This window comes from Macaca thibetana, chromosome 2 (genome assembly GCF_024542745.1).
Source record: "Macaca thibetana thibetana isolate TM-01 chromosome 2, ASM2454274v1, whole genome shotgun sequence".
In the NCBI taxonomy this organism is placed as follows: Eukaryota; Metazoa; Chordata; class Mammalia; order Primates; family Cercopithecidae; genus Macaca; species Macaca thibetana.
Window position 1 is genome coordinate 60,901,012 of NC_065579.1, and position 23,123 is coordinate 60,924,134.

Sequence of the window (23,123 nt, forward strand, 5' to 3'; positions counted from 1 at the left end):
ATTAGCAATGGGTTGTCATATATGGCTTTTATTATTTTGAAGTATGTTTCTTCAATACTTAGTTTACTGAAACTTTTCAACATGAAGGGATGTTGAATTTTATTAGAGGCCTTCTCTGCATCTATTAAGATAATCATGTGGTTTTTGTCTTTAGTTCTGCATATGTGATTAATTTCATTTACTGATTTGCATATGTTGAACCAGCCTTGCATCCCGGGAATGAAGCCTACTTGGTCATGGTGGATAAGCTTTTTGATGTGCTGCTGGATTCAGTTTTCCAGCATGTTGTTGAGCATTTTTGTATCAATGTTCATCAAGGATATTGGGCCTGAAGTTTTCTTTTTGTTTTGTTATATTTCTGCCAGGTTTCAGTAACAGGATGATGCTGGCCTCATAGAATGATTTAGAGAGGAGTTCCTTCTTTTCTATTTTTCGTAATAGTTTCATAGGAATTGTACCAGCTCTTCTTTCTACCTGTGGTAGAATTCAGCTGTGAATCCATCTGATCCTGGGCTTTTTTGGAGTGGTAGGCTTTTTATTACTGCCACAGTTTCAGAACTCATTATTGGTCTGTTCAGAGATTCAAACTCTTACTGGTTCCATCTTAGGACGGAATATGTGTTTAGGAATTTATCCATTCTTCCAGATTTTCTCATTTGTATGCATAAAGGTCTTTATAGTATTCTGTGATGGTTGTTTGTATTTCTATGGGGTCAGTGGCGATATGCACCTTATCATTTCTGATTGTGTTTACTTGAGTCTTCTCTCTTTTCTTCTTTTTTGGTCTAGCTAGCAGTTTATCTATTTTATTAATTTTTTCAAAAAACCAGCTCCTGGATTTGTTGATTTTTAAGTTTTTTTTTTTTTTTCTGTCTCTATCTCCTTCAGTTCCATTCTGATCTTGGTTATTTCTTGTGTTCTGCTAGTTTTGGGGTTTGTTTTCTCTTGGCCCTCTAGTTCTTTTAGTTATTAATTTGAGATGTTTCTGGCTTTTTGATGTGGGCATTAAGTGCTATAAATTTCCCTCTTAACATTGCTTTAGTTGTGACCCAGAGATTCTGGTATGTTGTGTCTTTGGTCTCATTAGTTTCAAAGACATTCTAGATTTCTGCCTTAATTTCGTTATGTACTCAAGAGTCATTTAGGAGCAGGTTGATCAGCTTCCAGGTACTTGTGTGGTTTTTAGTGAATTTCTTAATCTTGAATTCTAATTTGTGCTGTGGTCCGAAAGACTGTTATGATTTCAGTTCTTTTGCATTTGCTAAGGAGTGTTTTACTTCCGAATATGTGATTAATTTTAGAGTAGATGCTGTGTGGTGATGAGAAGAATGTATATTCTGTTGTTTCAGTGTGGAGAGTTCTATGGATACCTATCAGGTCCACTTGTTCCAGAGCTAAGTTAATATCCCGAATATCTTAATTTTCTGTCTCTGTCTCTGTGATCTGCGATATTGTCAGTGGGTTGTTAAAGTCTCCTATTATTATTTTGTGGGAGTCTGGATCTCTTTGAAGGTCTCTGACCACTTGCTTTATGAATCTAGGTGCTCCCGCATTGGGTGCATATATATGTAGGATAGTTAGCTCTTCTTGTTGAATTGAACCCTTTACCATTATGTAATCTAGAAGGTCTTTGAAATGTAAGAGCATTATGTAATGCTCTTCTTTGTCTTTTATGATCTTTGTTGGTTTAAAGTTTGTTTTGTCAGAAACTAGGATTGCAACTCCTGCCTTTTGCTGTTTTCCATTTGCTTGGTAAATTTTCCTCCATCCCTTTATTTTGAGGCTGTAATGAGTCTCTAAAAGACAATGTACCGATTGGGTCTTGATTCTTTATCCAGCTTGCCATTGTGTGTTTTTTCATTGGGACATTTGCACCATTTACATTTAAGGATAGCATTGTTATGTGTGGATTTAATCTTCTCATCATGATGCTGGCTGGTTATTTTGCAGACTTGTTTTTATGGTTACTTCAGTGTGTGTTTGTTGTTGCTGGTAATAGTTTTTCCTTTCCATATTTAGTGCTTCCTTCAGGAGCCCTTACAAGGCAGGTCTGATGGTATTGAATTCTCTCAGCATTTGCTTGTCTGAAGAGGATTTTTTATCTTCTTCACTTACAAAGTTTGGTTGGATATGAAATTATGGTTGGCAGTTCATTTCTTTAAGGATGTTGAATATTTCCCCCCAATCTTTTCTGGCTCATAGGGTTTCTGCTAATAGTCTCATGGGCTTCCCTTTGTAGATGAACTCGCCTTTCTCTCTGACTGCCCTTAACATTTTTTCTTCATTTTGACCTTGGATAATCTGATAATTATGTCTTGGGGATGATCATGGAGAAGTTCTGTGGGGTTCTCTGCATTTTCTGAATTTGAATGTTGGCCTGTCTTGCTAGGTTGGGGAATGTCTCCTGGATGATATCCTGAAGTATGTGTTCCAACTTTGTTCCATTCTCTCCCTCACTTTCAGGTACCCCAGTCATTTATAGATTCAGTCTCTTTACATAGTCCTGTATTTCTTGGAGGATTGTTCATTCCTTTTCATTCTTTTTTCTCTATTCTTGTATGCCTGTCTTTATTCAGAAAGCCAGTCTTTTAGCTCTGAGATTTCTTTCCTCCACTTGATCCATTCTGCCGTTAATACTGTGACTGAATTGTGCGGTTATACTATGTTTTTCAGTTCTAGCAGGTCAGTTATGTTCCTCTTTAAACTGGCTGTCAGCTCCTGTATTGTTTTACTCTGATTCTTAGCTTCTTTGCATTCATTACAACATGCTCCTTTAGCTCAGCAAAGGTTGTTATTATCCACCTTTTGAAGCCTACTTCTATTATTTCAGGCATCTTAGCCTCAGCCCAGTTCTGAGCCCTTGCTGGAGAAGTGCTGTGGTCATTTGGAGAAAAAGGGGCAGTCTGGCTTTTTGAGTTTTCAGTGTTTTGCACTGATTCTTCCTCACCTTTGTGGGCTTATCTACCTTCAGTTTTTGAGGTTGCTGACGTTTGGATGGGGTTTTATGTTTTTTCTTTGTTGTTGTGTTTTCTGTTTATTTTTCTTTTAACAGTCTAGCCTCTCTTCTGTAGGGCTGCTGTGGTCTGCAGGCGGTCTGTTTCAGACCCTAGTTGCCTCGGTTCTTCCTGTATCTGGAGATACCACCAGTGAAGGCTGCAGAAAACAAAGATGGCAGCCTGCCCCTTCCTCCAGACCCTCCATCCTAGGGCGGTACTGACCTATTGCCGTCCTGAATATGCCAGTTCCCTTGGCTGTGGGTAGATGTTCCCATCACCCCACCCTGCTTTTCTTCGTTTTTCATGGGTTGTTTCCTAATCGGTACTGTTACACAAACAGACTCATAGACCAATGGAAGAGAATAGATAACCCAAAAATAAGACCACACACCTACCACCCATTGTGACTACCTGGATATTTCAGTTGAAGGTGCTATATCCACTAGCCACTTTCATTCCTCTTCGAGAGTGCTGAGGAGTACAGTTGCTTCTAATCAGCCATCTGGACACCCTCCCTCACAGGCATTTTCTCTTGCTCCCTCTGTAGTCCATCTTGCTCTATACCTCAGCCTCAGGCAACCACTAATGTGCCTGCCCAGCCTAGGTTAATTTTTTAAGAAACTGCAAAATAGTTTTCTAAAGGCCTAGTACCACTGCACATTGACAGGAGTCACTGTAAATTACTTTTGTGTATTTTTTATTCGTGTCTAGCTTTTTTCATTCAGGTTTATGATTTTGTGATTCATTCATGATGTTGCGTATATCAGCAGTTAGTTCCTTTGAATGATAAGTAATATTCTCTTCTATAAATGTATCACATTTTGTTTTTTCACTCACCTGTTAATAAACAGCTGAGTTGTTTTCTGTTTTTGACTATTACTGGTAAAACTGTTATGAGCATTCATATATAGTTCTTCAAGTAGACATGTTTTTGTTATCTGGAAATTGGATGGCTGGCTTGTTTTGTAGGTTTAGGTTAACTTTTTTTTTTTTTTTTTTTTTTTTGAGACGGAACCTCACTCTGTCTCCCAGGCTGGAGTGCAGTGGTGTGATCTCAGCTCACTGCAACCTCCACCTCCTGGGTTCAAGCAATTCTCCTACCTCAGCCTCCAGAGTAGCTGGGATTGCAGGCATGTGCCACCACGCCTGGCTAATTTTTGTATTTTTAGTAGAGACAGGGTTTTTCCATGTTGCCAGGGCTGGTCTCAAGCTCTTGGCCTCAAGTGATCCGCCTGCCCAGCCTAGGTTAACTTTTTAAGAAACTGCAAAATAGTTTTCTAAAGGCCTGGTACCACTGTACATTGACAAGAGTCAGGTTGCTCCATATACTTACCAACAGTTGTATTGTTGTTCTTTCTAATTTTAGTCGTTCTGATGGATTTGTAGATGTATCCTACTGTGAGTATAATTTCCATTTTTCTGATACCTAATAATATTGAGTATCAGTTCTTTGCTTTTTGGCCACGTGTATATCTTCTTTTGTGTAGTGTGTCTAGTCAATGTTTCTCCTATTTTAAAAAATTGTTTTATTGAAGTATAATTAACATTCAGTAAGCTGCACATACTTAAAAACATGTAGTTTTATATGTTTTGATGTACCCGTGAAACCATCACCACAATTAAGATAGTGAACTTATCCTCCATCACCAAAGATTTTCTCATGCTCCTTTGTAATCAACCCCTACCTTGCATCCACTCTCCCTCCCTCAAGCACCCACTTATTGTCACTGCAGACTAGTTTGCATTCCTAGAGCTTTCTATTAATGAAATGACTTACAGGATATGTACTTTCTGTCTGGCTTCTTTCACTCTGCATAAGTGTTCTGACACTAATGTTGTTGCAAGTATCACTTCTCTTTGTTGCGGAATGGTATTCTATTAAATACTATAGTTTCTGTGAAACAATTTGACTTTTATTCACCTACTGAGGGATATTTGGGTTGTTACCAATTTTTGACGTTACAAAACAAGCTTCTGTGAAAATTCATATGTAAGTCTTTGTATGGACATATTCTTTCATTTCTTTTGATAGTAGAATGTGTAGATCTATGGTACATTTGTGCTTCACTTTTTTAAATTAAAAATTTATGTTTTTTTGGGGGGGCACATAGTAAGTTCATATATTCATGGAGTACATGAGATATTTTGATACAGTATAATGCACAATAATCACATCAGAGTAAGTTGGGTATCCACATCTCAATTTATCCTTTTTGTTACAAACAATTCAATTATACTCTTTTTGTTATTTTGAATATTTTTGAATGTGTAATAAATTATTAATTAATGTAGCGATCCTCTTGTGCTGTCAAATACTATATCTTTTTCATTCTGTCTATATTTTTTGTACCCACTAACCACCCTAACTTCCCCCACCACACCCCACTACCGTTCTCAGCCTCTGGTAAGCATCATTGTACTCTCTCCATGAACTCAATTGTTTTAATTTTTGTCTCTCACATGTGAAGTTTGTCTTTCTGTGCCTGGCTTATTTCACTTAACGTAATGACCTCCAGTTCCAGCTGTGTTATTGTAAATTACAGGATCTCATTCATTTTTATGATTAAATAGTACTCTGTCGTGTATATGTTAGCACATTTTCTTTATCCATTTCTGTGTTGATGGACACTTAGGTTGTTTCCAAATCTTGGCTATTGTGAATAGTGCTGCAATAAACATGGAAGTGCAGATAATCTTGATATACTAATTTCCTTTCTTTTGGTTATATACCTAGCAGTGGGATTGCTGGATTATATGGTAGTTCTATTTTTAGTTTTATGAGGAACCTCCACACTGTTCTCCGTAGTGGTTGTACTAATTTACACTTCACCAACAGTGTACAAGGCTACCCTTTTCTTCACATCTTCGCCAGCATTTGTTATTGTCTGTCTTTTGGATAAAAGTCATTTTAACTGGGGTGAGATGATATTTCTTTGTAGTTTGGATTTGCACCTCTCTGATGATTAGTGATGTTGAACAGCTTTTCAAATACCTATTTGCCACTTGTGTGTCTTCCTTTGAGAAATGTCTATTCAAGTCTTTTGCCCACTTTTTAAATCAGATTATTAAATTTTTTCATATTGAGGTTATTGAGTTTCTTATATATCCTGGTTATCAATCCCTTGTCACATGGAGAATGTCTCTTTACTTTGTTGATTGTTTCCTTTGCTGTGCAGAAGCTTTTTAACTTGATGTAATACCATTTGTCTGTGTTTGCTTTGGTTGGCTGTGCTTGTGGGGTATTAGTCAAGAAGTCTTTGCCCAAAACAATGTTCTGGAGAGTTTCTCCAATGTTTTCTTGTAGTAGTTTCATAGTTTAAGGTCTTAAATTTAAGTCTTTCATCAGTTTTGATTGGTTTCTGTATATGGTGAGAAATAGGGGTCTAGTTTCATTCTTCCGTGTATGGATATCCAGTTTTCCCAGCACTGTCCTTTCTCCAGTGTATGTTCATGACACCTTTGTCGAAAATGAGTTCACTGGTGTGTGGATTTGTTTCTGGGCTGTCTACTCTGTTCCATTGGTCTGTGTCTGTTTGTATGCCAGTACCATGCTATTTTGGTTACTATAGCTCTAGTTTTATTAAAGTGAGGTTATATGATTCCTCTAGTTTTCTTCTTTTTGCTCAGGATAGCTTTGGGTGTTCTGGATCATTTGTGGTTTTATATACATTTTAGGATTTTTTTTTCTATTTCTTTGAAGAATTTCATTGGTATTTTAAGAGAGATTGCATTAAATCTGTAGATTACTTTGGGTAGTGTGGACATTTTAACAATATTGATTTTTCCAATCCATAAATATGAAATGTTTCCTTTTGTTGTGTCCTCTTCAATTTATTTCACCAATATTTTATAGTTTTCATTGTAGGGATCTTTGTTTTTTGGTTAAATTAATTCTTAAGTATTTAATTTTATTTGTGGCTATTGTTAATTGGATTACTTTCTCGATTTCTTTTTCAGATTTTGGCATGTAGAAATGCTACTGAGTTTTGTATGTTGATTTTGTATCTTGCAGCTTTACTGAATTTGTTCATCAGTTATTATAGTTTTTTGGTGGAGTCTTTAGGTTATTCCAAATACAAGATCATATCATCTGCAAACAAGGATAATTTGACTTTTCTCATTCCAATTTGGATGCCCTTTATTTTCTTTTCTTGTTTGATTTTTCTAGCTAGGACTTCTGTAACACTGTTGAGTAACAGTGGTCAATGTGTGCATCCTTGTCTTGTTCCAGATGTTAGAGGAAAGGCTTTCAGTTTTTCCCCATTCAGTATGATGCTAGCTGTGGGTCTGTTATATATGGCTTTTATTACATTGGGATGTTTTCCTTCTATACCCAGATTTTTGAGGGTTTTTATTATGAAGGGATGTTAAATTTTATCAGATGTTTTTTCAGCATTAATTGAAATGATTCTGTTGATATAATGTATCCTATTAATTGATTTGCATATGTTGAACCATTCTTGCATCTTTGGGATAAATCTCACTTGGTCATGATGAGTGATCTTTTTAATGTTATGTTGAATTCCGTTTGCTAGTATTTTGTTGAGGATTTTTGCATCAGTGTTCATCAGGGATATTGGTCTGTAGTTTTCTTCTTTTGATGTGTCTTTGTCTGGTTTTGGTATCAGGGTAATATTGGCCTCATAGAATGGGCTTGAAAGTATTTCTTCTTTCTCTAGTTTTTGAAAAAATTTGAGTAGGACTGGAATAAGTTCTTTACATGTTTGGTAAATTCAGCATTGAAGCCATTGAGCCTTGGACTTTTCTTTACTGGGAGACTTTTTATTATGATTTTGATCTCATTACTTGATACTGGTCTGTTCACGTTTTGTATTTTTTCATGGTTCAATCTTAGTAGATTGTATGTGTCTAAGAATTTTTCTATTTCTTCTAGATTTTCCAATTTCTTGGCATATAGTTTCTCATAGTAGCCTTTATTTATTGATCCTTTGAGTTTCTGTGGTATCAGTTGTAGTGTCTTGTTTTTCTTCTCTGATTTTATTGATTTGGTTCTTCTCTCTTTTCCTCTTAGACTGGCTAAAGGTTTGTTAATTGACTTTCTTTTCAGAAAACGAACTTTTTCTTTCATTGATTTTTTGACGTTTTTTGGTTTCAACTTCATTTATTTCTGCTTTAATCTTACTTCTACTAATTTGGGGTTTGGTTTGCTCTTCTTTTTCTTTTGCTTTATGATGTATCACTGGCTTGTTAAAATTTTTCTGCTTTTTTTGATGTAGATTCTTGTTGCTATAAACTTTCCTCTTTATACTGCTTTTGCTGTATCCCATAGATTTTTGATGTGTTGTGTTTCCATTTTTATTTGTTTCATGAAATTTTTAAATTTTTCTACTTAATTTCTTCATCGAGCCACTCATCATTCAGAAGCGTATCATCTAATTTCCATGGTTTGTATAGTTTACAAAATTCCTCTTCTTTTTGATTTTTAGTTTTATTCTACTGCAGTCAGTGAAGATACTTGATATCATTCTAATGTCTTTGAAATTTTTACAACTTGTTTTGTGGCTTCATAGTGTATCCTTGAGATACTCCATGAGCTGAGGAGAAGAGTGTTCTGCAGCCATTAGATGAAATTTTCTGTGAATATCAATTAGGTCCATTTGCTGGATAGTGCACATAAGTTCAAAGTTTCTTTGTGGACTTTCTCTCTACATGATCTGTCTAATGCTGAAATTGGGGTGTTAAAATCTCCGGCTATTGTACTGGAATCTATTTCTCTCTTTAGCTCTGATAACACTTACTTTATATATATGGGTGTTCCATTGGCTGTTATATATTAATATATTAATTTATTTAATTATACTTTAAGTTGTAGGGTACGTGTGCAGAACATGAAGGTTTGATGCATAGGTATACATGTATCATGTTGGTTTGCTGCACCCATCAACTCGTCATTTACATTAGGTATTTCTCCTAATGCTGTCCCTTCCCCAGCCCCCTAGCCCCCAACAGGCCCCAGTGTGTGATGTTCCCCGCCCTGTACCCAGGTGTTCTCATTGTTTACTTCCCAACTATGAGTGAGAACATGCCGTGTTTGGTTTTCTGTCCTTGTGATAGTTTGCTGAGAATGATGGTTTCCAGTTTCATTCATGTCCCTGCAAAGGACATGAACTCATCCTTTTTTTATGGCTGCATAGTATTCCATGGTGTATATGTGCCACATTTCCTTAATCCAGTCTATCATCGATGGACATTTGGGTTGGTTCCAAGTCTTTACTATTGTGAATAGTGCTGCAATAAACATACGTGTGCATGATTTATAATCCTTCAGTTAATACTCAGTAATGAGATCTCTGGGTCAAATGGTATTTCTAGTTCTAGATCCTTGAGGAATCACGACACTGTCTTGCACAATGGTTGAACTGATTTACACTCCCACCAACAGTGTAAAAGCATTCCTATTTCACCACATCCTCTCCAGCATCTGTTGTTTCCTGATTTTTTAATGATCGTCATTCTAACTGGTGTGAGATGATATCTCATTGTGGCTTTGATTTGCATTTCTCTAATGACCAGTGATGATGAGCATTTTTTCATGTGTCTCTTGGCTGCATAAATGTCTTCTTTTGCGAAGTGTGGGTTCATATCCTTTGCCCACTTTTTGATGGGGTCGTTTGTTTTTTTTCTTGTACATTTGTTTGAGTTCTTTGTAGATTCTGGATATTAGCCCTTTGTCAGATGGGTAGATTGCAAAAATTTTCTCCCATTCTGTAGATTGCCTGTTCACTCTGATGGTAGTTTCTTTTGCCATGCAGAAGCTCTTTAATTAGATCCCATTTGTCAATTTTGGCTTTTGTTGCCATTGCTTTGGTGTTTTAGTCATGAAGAGTTTTGATAGTTTGTGTCTTTCCTAAACTGTTACCTAAGGTGTTGAATTTATAAACATAAAGCTATTCAGGATGTTCTCTTTTTATCCTTTTAGTGTCTGTAGAGTCTATACTTATGTCACCTCTTTTATTTCTTATATTAATAATTTGTTGTTACTGCTTTTTTCTTATTAGTTTGGCTAGAAATTTGTCAGTTTCATTGATGTGCTTAAAGAACCAGCTTTTGTTTTCATAGATTTTTCTCTGTAATGTTTCTGCATTCTATTGCATTGCTTTCCACTTTGAACTGTTTTATTTTTCTTTTTACTGCTTACTTTGGATTTAGTTCTCCTCTTCTAGTTTCTTAAGGTATAAGCTGAAAACTGATTTGCAACCTTTCAGCTTTTCTCATGTAGGCATTTAGTACTATACATGTATTTCTTTAGCAGCATCCCACAAATTCTGGTGTGTTATGTTTTTGTTTCATTCAATTTAAATAATGTCTATTTTTCCTTTGATTTGTTATTTCTCCATGGGTTATTTAGAAGCATGGCATATAGTTTCCAAATTTTGGGAGAGTTTCTAGATATCTTTTTGTAACCTATTTCTAATTTGCTTTCATTGTGCCAGAAAGCATACTTTGTATAACTTGAATCCTTTAAATGCATTTAGACTCATTTTATGGCTTAGAATAGCTCTATGTTGATGAATGGTTTGAGTAAGTTTTGTATTCTGCTGTTCTTATGTGAACTGTTCTCTAAGTGTAAAATGGGTCAGATAGGTTGATGGTGAAGTTCACGTCTACTATGTCCTTTCTGATTATCTATTCACTTGTTCTATCAAATATTGAGAGAGTATTGGAAATCTCCAACCACTCTACTGGATTTGTCTGGATAGTTTTTCAGCCCTGTGAACATTATTAAACTTTGTTCTGAGATGCAGCTAAGTTCCTTGGAAACAGTTTTATGCCCTTAAGTCTTGATTTGTTTGGTGGGTGTGGAGTGGTGCTCAATGTAGTGCTAACTGTTCCCCACAACTGAGGCATGAACGTCCTGGATATTTTAACCTATGCCTTATGAGTTATGAGTTTTTCCTGCCTGGCTTGTTGGAATGGGCACTATTTCTCACTTAGTATGACCACCAGGCAGTGATCTCCAGTTCTTTGAAATTGTGTTTCCTTTTGCCTTTACAGGCATGCGCTGATTAGTACTTTGCTGACTATTTGAAGATTTCCCTGATCTGTCTCTGTGCTGCTCTCATCTGCCATACTCTGTCTTGTGAACTCTAACTGCCTTGGTCTCCCTGGACTGCCAGCGCTGACTCTGCAAATCAAGGAGTTTGCCAAGCTCTACTTGAGTTCTCCTTTTTTGCACTGGGACCTGTAATTATAGGCCTTCATACATTTGTTTCTTAACTCTCAGTAGTTACTATTTTTTTGTTGCCTAATTTCCAGGATCTTGCACAACTTTAAAAAAATACATTTTGGAATTTTTTTCTTATTGTTGCTGGTTTTGGTTGTTCCAGGCAGAAGTGTCAATGTGTTGACACATTTAAAATTTTACTCCAGGCCGGGTACAGTGGCTCTTGCCTGTAATCCTAGCACTTTGGGAGGCTGAGGTGGGCGGATCACCGGAGGTCAGGAGTTTGAGACCAATCTGGCCAAGATGGTGAACCTCTGTCTCTACTGAAAATACAAAAATTAGCTGGGCCTGGTGGCAGGCACCTGTAATCCCAGCTGCTCGGAAAGCTGAGGCAGGAGAATTGCTTGAAACTGGAAGGCAGAGGTTGCAGTGAGCTAAGATCATGCCATTGCTCTCCAGCCTGGGTGACAACAGTGAAACTCTGTCTGAAAAAAAAAAAAAAAAAAAAAAAAATTTACTCCAATCTTAAGTATGCTTTTTGAGGAACAAAAGGTGTTACATTTGTTCCCCTACTTGCAAGCTAACAATTTAAAAAGCTATTACTTTTGATAAATTGCAGCTTATCGGCTTTTTTCATTCTTGATGTTTGCTAAAAACCTCGTCTACCTCAAGGCCACAAAGATTTTCTTCTAGTAGCTTTATAGGCTTAGTTTCTACATTTATGTCTATGATCATTTTGACTTATGATGTGAGGTAGAGATGATTTTTTTGGTCATATACAGATGCCATTTATTTCAGTGCCACCTTTAAAACACTTTGCCATTTTGATTGAATTCCCATTGATGCCTTGATAATTTAGCAAAAGTAAATTTCCTATATATGTGAGTCCTTTTCTGGTCTTTGCATTCTGTTTTATTTATCTATGTGTCTGTTATTTCATCCATACCAACAGTATAGTACAGTATGAATATTATGCTATGAAGCAGTTGATTTTTAAAGGTGATTTATCAAAATTAATAGTGTTTGTTCTTGGAAAAACAGAGAATCTTACTGTTTCTCTGTAGTCTGTTTTCTTTTTCATCATTTTTTCTCTTTAATTTTTTCTCTTACTCTCTCCTCACTTTAGGTTTACTTTGATCTTTTTATAGCTACTGAAAGAGAAAAGTTGATTATTAATGTGGATCTCTTTCTCCAGTAAAAACATGTAAGGCTGTAAAGTTTCTGTAAGCACTATTTTTAATTGTTATATATTTTGAGCTTATGTAGATGTTTTATTGTTGATGAATTTTAATTTCATTCTGTTGTATTCTCAAAGTATGCTTTGTAAGACAGTCTTTTGAAATATATTGATTTCTTTTAGTGTTCTACATTTGATACTTGAAAAGAGTGAGTTTCTTGGCAGTTGTTGGATGTAGTTTATACTTTTTAACATTATGTTTTAATTTCTTTATTGATTTTAAAGTTGTATCACCTTGTTTTATTTTTAGTTGTTCCTCCACAAATTACAACTTAAACTTAACCTGTTAAAATGCATCTTTAGTTTATTCCATTCTACTTTAATTTATCCCATTATATTTATCCTAAACAAAAGTGTCTTTATATCACCTTCTTTTTTTCCCCTCTTTTTGATACAGGGTTTCACTCCTGTTGCCCAGGCTGGAGTGCAGTGGTATGATCTCGGCTCCCTGCAGCATCTGCCTCCTGGGCTCAAGCGATTCTCCTGCCTCAGCCTCCTGAGTAGCTGAGACTACAGGAACACACCACTGTGCCCGGCTAATTTTTGTATTTTTTGTAGAGACAGGATTTCACTATGTTGCGCAGGCTGATCTCAAACTCCTGAGCTCAAGTGATCCATCTGCCTTGGCCTCCCGAAGTACTGGGATTACAGACATGAGACACCATGCCCAGCCTTTTTCACCTTCAGTTTTGAATGATAGATTTTGCTGCCACTCAAATATGTATGTATTCTTGATTGACAATTTTTTTCTTTGCCCATCACTTTGAATTAGTTGTTCCATTGTCTTCTGGCTTTCATAGTTTCTGATGAAAAGTTAGCTGTAATCTTATAATTGCATCTTTGTTCTCTGGCCTCTTTCCAGGTTTTCTTTTTATCTTTGGCTTTCAGAAGTTTGACTGTCATGTGTAAGAGTGATTTTTGTTCGTGTGTAGCCAAACTGAAAAGCTCACTTTTCAGTGAGCTTTTTGTCTGTGTAAATAAGTGTTTTTCCCCAAATTTGGGAATTTTTTGCTATTATTTCTTTAGATATTCTGTTTGTTCATTTGTTCTTTTTCTCTTGGTGGACCTTACACATATGTTTGACCACTTGCTATTGTCCTACAGATCTCATGAGGTCCTCTTCATTTAAAAAAATTTTTTTTCTTGTGCTCCAAATTGAGTAACTTATGGTGGTCTTTCTTTACGTTCACTGATTTTTTTTTTTCTGTTTTCTTTCTTGAGCCCATTTCATGAGTTTTTTAGTATTTTGCTTTTACTTTTAGAATTTTCTTTTTGAAAAAGTATAGTTTCCATATCTCTGATGAGACCCATCCATTCATTGACACTATTTTTCCTTCAATATTTAAACAATTTATAATAGCTGCCAATAAATATTTATATGATAAAACTAATATCTGGTTCACTAATAGTTTTAATTTACTCTTTTCTTATGCTGTTTATGGGGGCTTAAAAAAACATAGCCACTCTGGATTCAGCTGTGTTCTCTTTGGGATTATTGTTTTATTTTTGTACTTTTCTAACCGGAAACTATAAAGGTCCTTTTCTAACTATAGGTACTATCTAATATTTCTGTACCATTAGGGCTTCCCATTGTTATATTTTTAGACTGGCCGTGTGGCATAGTCTTTCCTGTTTCTATGTAATTTTATTGTCAGCTAAGAATTTAAGTAGAGGTAGAGCTCACTCTGTTTTGCTGCTGTGGTTGATTGCTTCATTTTCAGCTGCTCTATCAGTTTACAATGTGTCCTCAGATACTTCAAGTTCATTCTTCTTCACCTTTCTACCACCAGAGATGTACATATTTGGTTAATACACTTAATTAAAAAAAAATCAAAGGTATATTTCTCTCTAATCTCTGGCTACTTTTTTGCTGGATTCCCTGAAAATTTCCCCCAAGTATGTGTAATTTAGCTGTTAGTCAAGAGTTTTGACATAATTTGTATTCAGATTTGGATCATACTCTTTCTGTGGTTCTCTTCCTGCCTGCATTTCCATTTTACATTTTTGTGTTCTTTTAGCCCTGAATTCTGATTCTGGAACCTTGAGCCCAAAGGCTGGGGTTTTCTGCTATTGTGTTTCTGCAGCCATAGCCATAGGAGTGCCCCAACACCAGAAAATAATAAAACAATAAATATAACAGTAACTCTTCACTTCCAAGTGAGATTTTTGTGATTAGACTATTTGTGGTGGCTTTTTGGATTCTGTTTGGTGTCCATAAATACATTGTTTTACTATGTTACTTAGTTATTATAATTGTTTTCTGTCAGCAGTTTTGTTCTGCCACTCCTTCACTATTAGTCTTAATTTTAATTTTAAGTTACATTAAAACAAAACCTTTAAAGGTACTATGACTTGAAATAATTTTTATACTAAAGCTTAGATTTATGTCTCTATTGCAGATCATTTATAAATGCATGAAATTCTTGAACATTTTTGTTAATAGTAGACTTGCTTTGTTATTTTAAATATCAATAATATATTATTTGAGGTATTTATCTTTCACTGAAAATACACAATTATATGAGACTGTCATCTCCCCACAACCAATTTGAAAAAGATTATAACCTTAAAATTCTGCTGCTTGAGTAGGCAGCAAATAAAGGATATTATTTTGATTTTTATTTCTCAAATGTTATCATTAAGGTTGAGAAACTTTTTATAGAGTAATAGATCATTTGATTTTTTTCTCGCTGAATTGACAGTTAATTTCCAGTTTTAATTGTTATGTTGTTCACCTTTTAAAATACTACTTTGGTTTTTAGGACCTCTTTATGAATATGGGCATTCATTTCAGATATGTTTAAAATATCCAAGTAGGTGTCTAAATGATATTTACAAAATTCTTTCATTCGTTTGCTTCATTTAAATTTTTGTGGTAAGTTAATATAACTAATGTTAGTTTATGGTGTATGATATATGAGAATCTTCATGAAGTTTTATCATATTCTCAAATTTTGAAAGCCTTTTAAATATTTCATTCCTACATGCTAATAAGTTTATCTCCCTTCTGCCTTACTCATTTGATAATGAAGTTTATTTTCCCCACTACCATGCTTTTAGTATTTTCAGAAAACAGATTTCTTTTTCTTTTTTTCTTGAGTCAGAGTCTCGCTCTGTCACCAGACTGAAGTGCAGTGGCGCGATCTCGGCTCGCTGCAACCTCTGCCTCCCGGGTTCAAGCGATTCTCCTGCCTCAGCCTCCCAAGTAGCTAGGACTACAGGCATGTGCTATCACACCCAGCTAATTTTTGTATTTTTAGTAGAGACGGGGTTTCACCGTGTTGGCCAGGATGGTCTTGATCTCTTGACCTCATGATCCACCTGCCTTGGCCTCCCAGAGTGTTAGGATTATAGGTGCTTGGCCCAGAAAACAGATTTCTTATTTTACCTTTCTTAAAGAGTTATTCCGTTTTTTTGTTTCTTTTGATATCTTGAAGATACCAGAACAAGAACAACAAGAAAACATTTCTTGGCTTCTAATGTAATTTATGAAGAACTTCTTTTAACTGAAGAAATTGAAAGCAAATATTTACTATGTTAGTAGATATCCCTGTAAGTTAGAAGCTGTATTTCTGTAGACAGAAGATTTTGTTTCCTGGTATCAGTGTGAGTAACAGATAGGAGCAACTGCATACATAATTCAAGACACCAGGTTGCTTGTTGGAACCCACTTGTGACTCTCGGTAAAGCTTTTGTCCAAGGCTTGTGCTGTTCCTCCAGCACTCTTCATTGCTGTTCCAATGTTGATGTATAGATCCATCATACTCCCTGCTGCCTTTGCTGCTGTGTTTGTTTAAAGCTAACCCCAGGGATCTAATAATGGAAAGAGTCTGCAGCAGGGCAGCTTGAAGCTGAAAAATCAAACATTTCTACTTCCTGAGTAAACCATGATCTTGGAACCCAACAAAAGGATAGGGTACCCTGATGATAGGGTGACTTTAGTGTCCTCACCCTGTATGGGGACTGATTCACAATACTAAGCTCTAATGGAATTGTGCTCTGCCAGTAGCTTTGTGTTTGTAGGGTTCTTTAGGAATTTGTAATGTCACAGAATGGTTTTACACATTGTAGTCATGTATTTCCATCGTAATTTATTGAGTATACCATAATACTCACTGTTTACTTGGTGTGTTAACATGTTTGGTACCAAGGGTTTAAAATTTGGAAGAGAGTAAGGTTTTCTTAACATTATTGTCATTTTATAATATCATGCAAGCTTTTTAAAACATACAATAGATTTAAGCATAGGCATTTATGTTTTAAGTTTCCTGGTTTTCTGCTATAGCTTAAATTTTATAAGGACTTTAAAATATACAGATTCATTATAATTTATTCACAATGACAAAGTTTAGATTATTAATCTAAAATTTAAATATTAGTGATCAAGTCTATCTGATAATGTAAAACTTTCTGAACTATTTTCCCATACATTTTTTTCTCCATCTTTTTACAATTTATTTTAAGAATAGGGATAATTTTTACCTTTTGGAGGATAAATGATTAGTCATACTGGAACTTGAAAGAATTGGGTGAACTTAGGCTGCCTCAGAAAGACTTCTCCCTTTTATAAAAGGATTATCCCCATGTCATATTGAATTCATGAAATCATCTGAATTTTAAAATTTACATGCGTAGCCTTTGTAGTCATAAACATGAATGTTCTAACTTCTTAAAGCCTTTGGATACAAAATACACTAATTTTTTTGAAGTAAAGATTTTAGAAGGACTTTAAGTCCTTCATAGGACATTTGTACTATGAGTTTTAAAAATCCACATTTTCCTCTAATAAGGGATTATAAAAGGATTAAAAGTCTTGGCTGGAGATTATGATTTACATAGGCAATATATAGCAATATTATTTCCTGAATTGAGGGAGTAGGTGGGGAAAGATTAATTGTTACTATTGTTAAATAGACTTGAATAATAAGTTGTGATCCATACACAGATGGTTCTTATAAATTTACACTGATGTCGGATAGATTTGATGGATATAGGCCTGCATGAGCAGAGTAGAGATTTTAATATTCTTTTACTCTCATAGACTATAGTTTAAAGATGGCCTAATTGTCTATTACTGGTAGATGCATATAAGTCTTTGCACTCTATTTTTTTGTATGAAGCAAACATATATATATTTTAATATATAGTTTCAATATTTTTGCAAAAATAATTATATAGCTATCTTACCTACATTTGTTTGTCAAATTAAATTACATCATGAAATAGTAAAAACTTTTATAATGCTTTTTGATAAATGCATTATAAAGATAACATCTATCTAAAATTCATTTTCATTGAACTAGGAATAATTTGGAAAGGTATTTTAACCTTTTGAGGTGTACAAGTCATTATGAACACAACAAGAATTAAATATGAAATTTTAAGCACCTGCATTTCACCCAGAGTATAGGTGAGTAATCTAAGAAAGTTACATGGGTTACCATGAGATAAGGAGGAGATTGGTTAATATTAGTCTTTTGAGTATAATAGCATTGTATTTGCATAGAATCATTTAAATAATTTTTGTTTAATGTGCATTGATAATTTTAAAAATGAAATTGCTTTTGCACTTTTCTCATGTGCCAATTTTTTTTCCAACGGATTAAGGGCCTAAAGGAATAGAGGAAGTGAATGGACACTGATGTTTCAAAATATCTCATTTTGCCTAAAAGCAAGTACCGGCAGATAAATGCCCATAAAGGGATTTCTTTCTTAAGCTCCGTGGATTTTTTCCCCACACAACTTTTTGTGTGAGTTAGAAATGAAAACCATTCATCTAGTGCCCCAAAGAACGGCCTTATTGAATGGAATAACAGTGTAATGTACCATTGAAGGCAGGATTGAAAGTGATTATCTTGTTAACTCTTGACAGTTACCGCCAGCTTGAAATGGAACCGGCAGGCTTGATTTGCAAATGAATTAGAGCTTTTTCATTTTGTGCCAGGATCATCTTTTTATATTCTGATATGACAGATGCTATGTTCCAGGCTTTTGTTTTTCTTCCGATTTATACTTGCAAATAAAAAACAAAAGATTATTATAGTCATTTTATTTGCATCTTTTCTTTTGGAGATTATTCTTTGTGTAGAAGTTTTTAATCTTACGTTTTTCAAAAAAATTTTTAAGACTAGTATTGTTTTTTCCAGAATTAAATTTGATTAATTTAAGTACAGTAGTAATTGGGTGTAGAGGAAGATTATATGGGCTTTCAAGAAATAGAAAATAGTTGCAAAGAGAATATTGTAGTTAGTAAAAACTGAAACTTTTGGCTAAATTTAATAACTTTTATTTCCCTTGATAACTATTGATGTAAATTCAAACTCTGGAGATGTTTGAAGAATAGTACAAGAAACTCCCATATACCCTTTACATAGATTTATCAGTTGTTTACATTTTCTACCCATTTATTTTATTATCCCTTCTTCCTTCTCCTCCTCCAACTGTTTATAAATGTGTTTTTTCTGAACTAAAGGAGAATATATTGGAAACATTGTTCCCCTTTACTAAAACCTGGTATATATGAGAATAAAGACATTGTCTTATATAACTATGAGTACTACCTTTTGAGAGGTTAAAAAAAAGAACCTGTTTTTGTGTTTTTATCTTCTGATATTAGTGGAAATTAATATGCAGGTTTTAATCTCCTCTGTCTTAATGGTTCTGTTTATATTCAGGAATCATCTCAATGACGTATGGCAATTTCAATGCATTGTTAATGTATAACTTATAAACCTGGAACTTTGTTTTATTAGTTCAGATAGTTTTTATTATTGGAGGATTAATATAGTTAAAACTTGTAGATTCCATTTAGTATTAAATGTTCAAGGTAGTAAACATACCTAGCCCTAGTCTAAATCATACACATTTTCCATTCATAAAGGTCTTCACACATACATATATACATACAGATTCATCTTCTTGTGGAGATAAGCTAAATATCTTTTAATTGTTATTTATGGATTCAAAATGTAAGGTTCTGAAAGTCAATTTTCTTTTTTCTTTGTAAGCAGTTATATTTTCTTATGTTGTGTAAATCTTAATAAAATACGGAACTCATGGATAAATTATCCCCCCTTCTACCACAATGGCTTTTCAGTATGAATATTAGCAGTGAGGCCTATTTCCTGTAATACGAAGTCTAGCCATTCAAAACATGTATTATATTGATATGATATATTGAGAACCTTTATAAAAATGTCAGTGTGCTTCTAAGGTCTGATAAGCATCACCATACTAAATAAGTATTACACTAGGTCTACTTTCTTTGAGTTAAAACATGATAATAATCTCGGAGGGAAAATATGTAGAATCAGTTGAGAAGCAAGCAGGGACATTTCTTAATATTCAATCTTTGGATTCCATTCATTCTCTCTCCTTCTGTCTTTCTCTCACTCCTACTCTCACTCTCTCAGGCTCTCTCTTTCTCATGGTAGTTGCTTGAGTCATGTTTGCTAACTGTATTAAGCTTTGTGAAATGTATCGTTGTTGTTTTTATAGTGTAACACTATGCAGATTTAAGTGTTAAAAATTTTATCATAAACATGGTAATGACCCTATAAAATAACTTAAAATTGAAACATTCAGAGTGCTTCCTCAGTGTTGCCCATTTGCAAACTGAAGCCATTTGGCATTGTTTATGTATTTTAAGACTTCTGTTTACGTATTCTTTAATAGATAAAGAGTATCCGTTTAATGAATGAGATTTAAACAGTGTTTTTAACGTTTAGAACAGTGAATTTTAGGGGTATGCTGAGGTGTTGAGAACATGTTTGGGATTTCATATAACCTGTTCTATAAAAATTCGATGCCTGTAAAACTGATTATTCAACATTATGCTAAAATATCTTTAATTAATGAAGAAAAAGTCATTTTTATCCACTGTACTGGAATGTTTCTTTCTGATTTTGCTGTTAGTCTTTTGTTTTTCTTTTTTTTTAGTTTAATAGACATTTATTCCTTTAGTTGAACAACCTCTACACAATCAAAATGTATGACTTAAGATCTTTTCTTTTTTTGAGAAGAAATTTAGGTCTCAAGAACTTTTATGAACTTGCTGTGAGTATTTCCTGGAAATCAATTAACTAAGCCTTTTGAAACCCCTAGAGAAGATAGGAGAAAATTGGTTCAGAGAAGCAAGCATTTAAATTAAGTCAGCAAAGTCAGAATTTAGAATTGGACAATTCCTTGTCTACATTTCCTTCACACTCAAATTCACCCTGGAAAGCAGTAGCCTAGTCTCCTGGAAGACATGATGGAAGTGGTGGTATACTTTCACTGAAAGTGGAAACCATGCACTTGTATGACTTTTTCTGTAGCCTATGGGAGTAGACACAGTGGGTAACCAAGATGTTTTTAAGACTGAATAAGAATGAGGTACTTATAGCCAACTACTTTCCCCTGAATGTGACTGAAGGGTTTCATAATGATCACAAATTAGTGTTACGGTTACATATTTTAAGGTTGACTTCTAAGCTCACACTTTAAAGGTATTTATCTAACGGCCACTGGCTCACCAGCTTCCCACCCTAGCATATTGATTGCTGGCTTACCAACCTTAAGACTGATAATTTTATCTAACATTCAGTTTCAAAACATACTAGTGTTAATACCATTACCACTAACCATTGAATGCCATGAAGCCATGGCACCGAACCAGGAGCTTTCACCTTTTATGTGAACTTAAAATGGTACTGTGGAGACTGAGGCAGTTTTCCTCAGGCTAACCCCGATTTGTCCCCGTAATTTTCTAAATATAATCATGACATAGTTAAGATGTCCTCCTCCCATCCTACAATTTTTAAAGCAAAGCCCAATTTAAAAAGTCTGTACCTGCCAAACTGAAAAACTCAGCCACTTGAAAGTAAACCAGCAGAACATTGCCATCACCCCAATAAAGCTGCAGGTTTCATCACATGCACCAGACAAATCTACAGGGCTAGTTTCAGTACTCCTTTTTTAAAGAATTTATTTTAAACCTATCATACTACACAGTATGTTTTATACACTGACATATAACTCCCTAGTAAGATAAAGCAAAGACAAAAATGTTTATCTTACTGGAAACAAGATACAACATCACTTATTGTCTTCAAACATTATTGCACTTTAACTTTCTTAATTTGACATTCATGAAGTTATCTGCAGACTAGCTTTAATGGACAAATAACACCTGTAAGCAGACATGACTGCCCTAAATAGTTTATTAGGTATGAATTTTACAAACTTTACTTATATTAGTGGTAACGGTGGAGCTGGAGAATATTGCGCCTTCTCCAAGCTGCCTGGTGAGAACCACCAATTGTGTGGTGGAACTTATGGCTCTTTCAAAGGCCACGGCCCTTTTGGCCTGAAGATGATGTTAGCCCACACATCTCCCTGTGCTTGTGGACTGGTTCGGTGATCCATGGGTGTCAGGATTTCTTCTGATAGTTTTATGGAATGGATCAATGAGGATAACCTCAAAAAATCTCTATGTGGAATCTTCACCAACCCAGTAAGAATTCAGGACTCTTAAGAGCCCCATAGTGGCGTCCAGCTCACTCCTCTTCAGCAACATACTGAAGCTGTGAGCAAACTTTAGCTGGTTAACGCCATGATGGACAGGCTTGCCATATGTTGCACCCTTAGGAACTGGGCGTTTTCAGCCACCACGGCGAATACGAATCCTATATATAACGTAACCTTTCTTGGCCTTGTAGCCCAGTCTGCGTAATTTATCAGGCCGGATGGGGCAGGGACCCCTGTGGAGAGCAGAGAGCTGGCGGTACTGCCAGCAGTGGATCCTCAGAAGAAAGCACATGATGACATCAGACTGCTTTCTCCATAGCTCCTGGATGTACTTGTATGAACCCATCTTGGCTTGCTTGATGGCTGCCGCCAGACAGAAAGGCACCAACGTTAGCCTTTAGATAGAATAATTAACATTTATCTTTTTTCATGTTACCCCTCTTTTCTCAAACTCTCAGTTTGTAAAGAGTTGAATTGATGCTGTGGAAGACAAAATTTGTCTCCTTTAGTATTTTTCTTATTGGTCCTATACTTTAGTTTATTTATTTTTTTAAATAATCATTTTCCTTAGTTTTTTGACCAGTATTTTTATTACCTAAAATTAATACAATATTACCTTTTTTGATAGCAGACTAAAAGCAGATGGAAGAAGTTGATGATGTTCTCAACTTTTAGATTTAGCTCTCCTTTGTATTTTGTTGCATGTTATTTATTAACTTATATCTGTCATTTAGATTTTGAAATGCTATCAATATTTATCTTAGTGATTGTCATGCAGATATCAAAATGAGAAGAAAACAACTCATCTCTTTTTGCCTCTGGCTTCCTATCCCCCCATTTCCTAAAGTCAAAAATGGATATATTTTGACTCATATATTTTGACTCATATATTTGACTCATATGGATATATAAATTGAACACAATTAGAATTCAACTGATTCAGACCAGATATCAGCAAACTTTTTCAGCAAAGGGCTAAACAGTATATATATATTTAGGCTTTGTGGGCTAAGAGGCAAAATTGAAGGTATCCTGTAAACATAAATCTATAATGAGAAAAAATAAATATCCACAGTTTTTGGACAAAATTCAAAGTGTAAATAATTATTTAGCAAAATTTTTTGTAATTAAAATGCATAAATTTTAAAATGGAATTCCTTTTGGGGACTTAGCACTTTACTTGATTAGGGTTCTAAAT

General features: G+C 34.9%; 2 protein-coding genes and 1 pseudogene across 6 annotated transcripts in view; 2 read left to right on the forward strand and 1 right to left on the reverse strand.

Annotated features, from left to right (window-relative positions):
* MLF1 (myeloid leukemia factor 1) overlaps positions 1-23,123 on the forward strand; it is a 919,514-nt gene that overhangs the window by 580,439 nt on the left and 315,952 nt on the right. The window lies entirely within an intron of this gene.
* The window catches only part of RSRC1 (arginine and serine rich coiled-coil 1), a 405,306-nt gene that overhangs the window by 128,857 nt on the left and 253,326 nt on the right, over positions 1-23,123 (forward strand). The gene's annotated exons all lie outside the window — the stretch shown is intronic.
* On the reverse strand, positions 21,614-22,271 carry LOC126948290 (60S ribosomal protein L15-like; annotated as a pseudogene).